Source organism: Nannospalax galili, unplaced genomic scaffold (assembly GCF_000622305.1).
Source record: "Nannospalax galili isolate Female #2095 unplaced genomic scaffold, S.galili_v1.0 scaffold761, whole genome shotgun sequence".
Lineage (NCBI taxonomy): Eukaryota > Metazoa > Chordata > Mammalia > Rodentia > Spalacidae > Nannospalax > Nannospalax galili.
The window spans coordinates 2,660,528-2,668,766 of record NW_008346389.1 but is presented as its reverse complement, the minus strand read 5'-3'; the positions used below and the strand labels follow the sequence as shown (position 1 = coordinate 2,668,766).

Here is an 8,239-nt window from a genome sequence, read left to right as displayed (position 1 = left end):
TTGTCGGGAAAGTGGTTTGTGTTTATTCAATGTCTTTATATTAGGGCTTCAAGAGTGTATTATAGGCATTAGCTCATTAATCACCACATATGGTCTTTGTGATGAAAGCAGCTGGTGTGCATCATCTTGCATGTTGAAAAACTAAGGCTGCTGAATCACATAGTGACACAGAATCAAAAGTAAATTTGAATCACACTTGAATATATTGATTAGATTCCCCCACCCTCCATGATATTGCTAAAATGCACTTAAAAGCACAAATAATGTAGGACATATATTGTTACATTTAGGCTTTGGAAAATCATTAGGAAAAATACCCTAATGGTCTAATTTGGAGTTTGTTTCCATTCTTCCTTCATGAAGCATCTTACAGTGTCTGAGAAGTGATATAGAATTACTCACAGAGTTGCAGGCCTTTACCCTTAAAAATACTAGATGGAGCTAAACATTTTGATATGGTTGTGTTGTTAGAATTTCAGATTTATTTTAAGGATATAGCCTTGAGAAATGATAGTAAGAAAATAAGTACAGAATGGGGGAATATGGTTCAGTGGGAAGAGACTTGACTAGCCATGACAAGGTCTTAGATGCAGTCCTCAGCACTGGAGGTCAAGGGGAGTAAAGTATATGCTTAGTGTAGATTAGAAAAAAGAATGAAAGGTTGAAACAACTTTGATTTGGTATGGTTAATCCCTACAGGACAAAACAGGAGCACATACCTCTGGGAACAAAAGGAAGGCATTAGCAGTCTATCAGTTGCAACAAACTTGCTTGGATTCTAAGTTAGAATGTTCTTAAGAGTACTTTGAAAATTAAAATAATTTGATGTAGTTCATGTAATAACTTCAAAAAAAATTGTGGCCACAGGTGATTGTGACCTAGTTATTTTGTTTCCGATTACTATCTTACACAGTACTGATAATCACCCCCCATCATCCTACCCTCAAAGTAAAATTATTCTCTCCATATCAGTTATTAGCAAAGAAAATAATGTAATTTGGTATTTTGTTTTGGCCAACTTTCAACTGATTACTTTTTTTTTTTTTTTTAAAGACTGCTGGCTGGTTAGCCCATGCTGACCTTAAGTCTTCCTATGTCAGACACCCAAATAGCTGGTTACATTTTGTTCACCCACCTTACAGCTTACATTTTGCTCAGAGCTTTTGTGACTAATTTATTAATTAAATATCTAGAGCAAGAAGGTACTCTGAGGACTTCTTATACTTAAAAGGCATTCTGACACAAACCCCAGAGTAATAGTTTTTTACTTTTTTGTCTTAGAATTCATGAACTGTTTTGTTTCATAACATGGGGACACACACACAGACAAACACACACAAGTCAAAATGAAAGTTTGACTGAAAAAGATTATTTAAATCAGTCAGCATGGGCATGGTTCAAGGGAGATTTTTATCTTTCCTTGAGAAGGAAACTTAAATGGCTTTGAGAAAGAGAAAAGTAAAAAGATTTTGACTTATTTGGAGGGGGAGTGACAGAATGTGCAAAGGCAGGGAAGCAAAAAAAAAAAAAAAAGTATCTGTTATCTAGGATCAGTAGTATACATGAATAAAGAAATGTTTTGAAATAAGACTAATGGGAGCTGGAGAGGTGACTTAGCAGTTAAGAGCACTGGATGCTCTTGGAGAGGACCTGGGTTCAGTTCTCAGTACCTGCATGGTGGCTAACAACCATTTATAACTCCATTTCAAGGGATCCAATCCCCCTCTTCTGGCCTCCTCAGGTTCTGCATGGCACAGGTGTACTTACATACATGCATGCAAAACACAAATAATAATAAATAAAAAGTAAATAAATAAATAAATAAATATTTAAAATGTAGAGACCAGAATGCAGGGGAATCCTGTATGGCATGCTAAAGAATTTAGGCATATACAACAGGACTATTAAAAGATTTTAAAGAGCAGTGCAAAGTGTGGATTAGAGCAGGCGTGGGGTAGATAATAGTGATTTTATAACACCCAGTCTTGGCTAGTCCAAGTGTCCTTGGGCCTGTTAGCAACCTACTCTGCTTCAAAGGTCAAAAATGTCAGAAGTATTTGGGAGCTTATATCTAATCCTTAAAAGATTTTAGGGTTACCTCTTCAGAGGGGGGAATGTTAGAGTAGCCCAAAGCCCCATTAAAAATAAATGAAAGAAGAAAAAAGAAAAAGAAAAAAATGATGGAGAGATACGGGAGGTGTTGGAAGGGAGGGAGTGGGCATGGATTTAATCAAAACACCTTATATGCATGTATGAAATTCTCAGAGTTTTTGTAACAGTTAAAAAAATACAGTGGGTAAAGTAAGATGTGCCTGAGAGGATTGGTGAGGGAGTTGAGGGGGGGAAAGGGCTTTGATTTAATGTGGTGAGAAAGTACACAGAGGGAGGAAATACTCAGGGTGTAGAGTTTAAGGGAGAGATCCAAAACCTTAGAGATTTATATTTATATTAGGTGTCTTCAGTGTGTAGGGGACAGATAAAGCCCTGAATTTAGCCAAGTATGGTGGCTCATGCACTCAGGAAGCTGAAGCAGGAGAATTGTTGGAGGATAGATAGTAGCAAGCTAGTTAGGGCTACAGTCTTTTTTTTTTTTTTTTTTGAGCCTGAGTTTGAGTGAGATAAAGGCTGGAAAGATGGCTCAGGGGGGGGTAAGCCTCTGCAGGGGGTCTCTTTCAGAGGACCTGCTTTCAGTTCTTAGCACTTACATTGGTTGGCTCACAACCACCTGTAACTCCAGCTCCATGGGAGTTCAATGCCTCTGGCCCATGAGAGCACCTGCACTCACATACACATAGACACATACTCCACACACGCACAAGTACACATAATTAAAAATAAGCCTTCTTTTAAAAAGACAAAAGATTAACCTGTTTTTTTTTGTTGTTGTTTGGTTTTTTTGTTTATTTGTTTTTAAAGTTTGAAGACTTTGAAGAGCTATCAGAGAAACTGAGGTTGAAGATTAGCTTTAATGAGGAAGGAAAGGACCATGTTACATGCTACAAAATTAGTTCATTAAAGCTGAAGACAAAACTCATTGTACTTTGACATTAGAAGACATTAGTGATCCTAAATAGAAAAAGAGGTTGATAGATTAGGTATTAGATCACAATTCATTTTGGGCCTGAGAGGTAAAGAGATTTCCTTCTGCAGGACACTCAGTTACTAGAGGTAGTTTCTGTCTGTCTGTCTCTTTCTTTCTAAATATATATGTATATATAATTTTTTTAAGAGTCTTGAATTTGTTTACAAACAGAAGAGATAACACCAGCAGAGGAAGATAAATAGATGTACAGGTATTAAAACTGATTAGTGGGGATCTCTAAAGATGTTATTGGTAATATAGCTCTCGGGAATATATATGATCATGATAAAACTTTCTCTTGATAAAAAGGCAATCAGAATTTAGTTAATTTCTAAAGTTTAAAAGAGTTCATCAAATACATGACTGCCAACTGAAAAATATTTTTCAGCATGTAGTTAGACTATGCAAATTTTAAATGCAATTTAATCTTCCTAGTAGCTCTCTAGTTTACAGATGAGAAAATTAAAGCTCAGAGAAGCAGTTTGTCTAAAGCCATACATAAAAGGTCACTAAGATATGATTTAAATGCATGTATTTCTAGTTCCAAAGGCCAGGCCCATAGTTAAGCCACCTGATAATGTTAGACTAAATTGCAGAAAAGGGCATCAGGATGGGTCAGCAGGTAAAGACAGTTGCTGTCAGGCCTGATCACCTGATCTCGGGAGCCCACATGGTAAAAGAAGAAAATGATTCCTGTAAGTTGTCTTAATCGCCACATGGGCACTGAGGCACATGCGCACCCACACGCCATGCACATTCATGCATGTACTGGATAAGTAAATGTAGATGTAATTTAAAAGAATTTTTTAATTGCAAAAGAGCAGAGAGAAGGCTATTAATTGAGATTTTTGCCAAGTAAAATCACATCAAAGAAATAAAACCAACACCTAGCATTAGTTTTATTTTTAACAAAATGTTTTGTTTTTCTTAAAAAGATTATTTGATATTAGAAAAGCAGGATGCCTCTAAATAGAAGGCATCCCTTTAAAAATGTGTATGTCATTATACAACTCCCCACTGCTAAACTTGTCTGGCTTTAAAAAGAAAAAAATTAGCTAGGTTTAGCGACCCATGTCAGTAATCCCAGCACTGGGAAGGCTTAAGTGGGAAGATCCTGAATTTGAAGCCAGCTTGGCCTCTGTAGTAAGACTGCCTCTAAACAAAAAATGAATAAATTATATCTATGTAAATTTTATTTGGTACATCTAATTTGCTTGTAACTATTTTCATTTTGCCAAAGAATGGTGAAAACCTTATCACAGGCTTAACACTATCCTGAGACCACCCCTGCCTAGCAATGGCTATAAAACAGCAACTTTATATGCAAAACATTGTACATTATTAGTGTTTAACAACAAAATCCACTTACAACTGAACATTTTATTGTTTACAAAAACTATTGTGTTTTGGGGCTGGAGAGATGGCTCAGGAGTCAAGAGCACTGGCTGTTCTTGCAGTGGACCCAAGTTCGATTCCCAGCACGCACATGATGGCTAACAACCATCTGTAACTCCAGTTCCAGGCGATCCGACACCCTCTTTTGATCTCTGCAGGCATTGCATGACATGGGTGCACTTATATACATGCAGGCAATATACTCATACACATAAGATAATTTAAAAAATCATAAATAAAATATTTTTAAAAAACTATTGTTTCTCTAATGGTTTAATTTTAAGGATTTTGCTCATTGTCAGGCTGCCATAGAAATTTGTGATAAACTGAAGTAACTGAAAAATATAACTCTTAATTAACTGTACCTTCTAATTCAATCTATACTTGTAATTTGCATTTTAGACTTCCTACCAGTAGTGAAGGAATGAGCTAGATCAGTGTTTGAAGTTTGCATCTGCCACTTATGCTTTGAAAAGTAATGAGATTATGAAGAAAGTCAAGAGCTAAAGACATGGCTCGGCAGTTGAAGAGCATTGGCTGCTCCTGTAGAAAACCCAGGCTTGGTTCCCAGCACCCACATGGTGGCTAACAACTGTTTGTAACTCCAGTTCCAGGAGATCCAACACCCTCTTCTGAGTTCTGTGGGCACAAGGCACACAAGTGGTGTACATACATGTAAGCAAGCATTCATAAACAGAAAATAAAAATATTTTTTAAAGGAAAGTCAGTGCTTAATGGTTTATGGACATGATTAATGCAGGCATTTGCCTCCTCCAAGTGTGGCGATGAGCCAGGCATGGTGGCATACACCTTTAATCCCAGCACTTGGGAGGCAGAGGCAGGCAGATCTTTGTGAGTTTGAAGCGAGCCTGTTCTACATAGTGAGTTCGAGGACAGCTGGGGCTATAGGGAGACCCTGTCTCAAAAAGGCAAAAAAGAAAAAAGTATGGAGATGGTTAGCAGAACATAGGCTGCTTTCTTCTGCTGTTGAGAGAACTTGGATGCTTGAATCTGAGTGTTTTCAGTTAGAACAGGCTTCTCCAGTTAAGGTCTTTGGCAGGTTCAGTTGATCACCCTGAATAAGGGCCAGGAAGGACATTTATAAAGGTAAAATGGTTGCAGTTGTAATATTTAGGGCATCAACTAAAGGACATATGCTATACCCTAGGGCTGCAGGAACACATAACTTATTTTTTACAATGCCCCCAATCATTTAAAAATGAATTCTTCAGAAAGATAAATGCTGCCCATTAGCACACATTTCATAGTTGTTACATCATCTCAAATATCTTGGAATATATATTTTTATTGATACAAAGATTAAAGTATCAGCCAATCTCTGTGAGATTGAGGCCAACCTGGACTAGAAAGCAAGTTCCATACCCCCTGGGGTTGCAGGGAGACCATGTCTCAGGAAAAATAAAGAAATAAGAAAAACAAGCCAACAGGTAAATAAATGTGTGGCAGGAATGACAATTTTTGTCTGTGAAAGCATGTGTGAAGCCTTCATGTTGAATCCACTTCGCGCGCTTTCTTTGTATGAAAGAGGGTAAGTGCAACTACAACAGTGAAATGAAAATATTGGGGGCCGGGGGGAGTAAGATAAGACCAATTCATGTAGGAACTTTATTTTTTTCAGGGTTTTTTGTTTGTTTGTTTTTAAAGGGCTTCCCTGTAGCCCCAGCTGGCCTGGAATTGGCTCTGTAGATCAGGCTGGCTTCAATCTCTGTGAGATCCACCTGTCTCTGCTTCCTGAGTGTTGGGATTAAAGGCATGTGCAGAACCTTTAAGAGCCTGTAGAGAGCCAGGGGAAGTGACACACACTTTTAATCCTAGCACTTGGGTGGCAGAGACAGGTGGCTCTCTGTGAGATGGCCTGGGATGGTCTACATATTCCAGGCCAGCTGAGTTACATAATGAGACCCTATCTTAACACCCCGCGCCCCCCCCCATACACACAGACATACACTTAAAGGGGAAATAAATGAAACAAAACTGTAGAGAGGGGCTGGAAAGCTGACTCCGCTATTAAGAGCCCTGGCTGCTCTTGCAGAGGACCTGGGTTTATTTCCCAGCACCCACATGGCAGCTAACAACCATCTGTAACACTAGTAACAGGGCCTCTACCCACCCTCTTCTGGCTTCTGTGGACATAACATGACATGGGTGCACTTACATACATTCAGGCAAAGCACTCATATACATAAAATAAAAAATAAATCCAAAAAATTGTTTTTTAAATGAACCTGTAGGGAGGTTTGGTTTTATTGGAAATACAGAGGGAAACTAGAAAGCAGTTCTTAGGCAGGAAGCGGATCACCTTTAAGCTATGTGGAAAAACTAGATTTGGAGGGCCTGTGAATGGAAGAAATTCACATTTACTCTTCAATCTGTATACATTTGTTACAGTTTGAGTTGTTTCTTTTGTCTTATCAGTCCTTTTGTCAAAACCAGGAGCTACTACAAAAGGATAATCTCAGTGAACACAGAGAATTGTGTATGTTCCCATTGCCTACTAAGGATGGCAGACATCACTTTCCGGTTGTTAAGGATTTTTAAATTTTTAGACTATTTGGGATATTAGACTATATTTTAGACTCTTTGGGACTATTTTAGATACTGGGGTAATAAAAATGTCCTTCCTGTGTGGTACTGTTTTGGCTTGTTTTCAAAATGTTGCCCAAAAGCCTTTTTTTCCCCTTTAGCAATAGCATAATTACAGGCTTTTAAAATACCCTGAGTATTTTTAATGGAATGTGAAATTGTGTCTTTTTTGTGAAAGCAAGCTGAGGAAAGAGACCCTTATCTAGCAGTATAAAGATAATGTTAACATGAAATATGATGTCCCACAAAATTCTGTAATGGACTAGGAATACATAGTTCAGTAAATGGCCTTTGTAAGCAAGAACGGAACACCCATCTTAAATGCAGTAGATAGTGTCACTACCCAAAACTAAACACACACTGCTGTCAGATTTCGCCTTAATAAAGAAGGTTTCCTTATCTTATAAACCTTTACTCTCCTCCTTCCCACCTGGCTCTTCCCCAGTTGCGTTACTTGGCCTACAGCTCTAGACACTTGGTCTTCTGTCAGCTCTGGCTAAAATACTTCTCAGATCTTCCCTAGAAGTCCTTAAAAGAAAAAAAACCTAGTGTATTTGCTGTGTTCTTCCTACTTGACTCTTAAAGGAAACTGAAACAAAGTTCTTACTGAAATATTCACAAATCATTGTCTTTATTTACAGAAGTTAAAAATCATAATTTGGAGAAATACTCTTAAATATAGTAAAATATGAGTGTTTAACTGAAGACTGTGGCTTAAACATTTTGTAATATAAATAATAGGTATTTATGTGTTGATTTTCCTGCTAATATATGTTGGTCATGCCTTTATGGAACAGCTTGGTCTGCCTACCTTAGATTTCATTTTCACAATCTTAAGTTTAAAATCTTGGGACTGGAGAGATGGCTCAGCCGTTAAGAGCACTGGCTGCTCTTGCAGAGGACCCAGGTCAGTTCCTAGCATCCACGTGGTGACTCACAACTATCCATAACTCCAGTTCCAAGGGATCTGTCATTTTCTGACCTCTGTGGGTATTGCAGCAACACTTATATACATGGTGTACTTACACATATACAGGCAGTACACTCATACACATAAAGACAGCAAAATATTTTTTAATTTAAAATCCTAAAATTTAAGTATATAAAGTTCTTTAATGGTACATGAGTCTTCGTGTGTCCTAAGTAATACCATATTCG

At 37.7% G+C, this 8,239-nt stretch overlaps 1 protein-coding gene across 1 annotated transcript in view; it reads left to right on the top strand.

The window, feature by feature from the left end:
* Positions 1 to 4,872: 4,872 nt before the first annotated feature.
* The window catches only part of Abhd17b (abhydrolase domain containing 17B), a 31,564-nt gene continuing 28,197 nt past the window's right edge, over positions 4,873 to 8,239 (top strand). The window contains exon 1 of the mRNA XM_029568143.1: positions 4,873 to 5,152. The gene's annotated coding sequence lies outside the window, so the exon portion shown is untranslated. The remainder of the gene's footprint in view (positions 5,153 to 8,239) is intronic.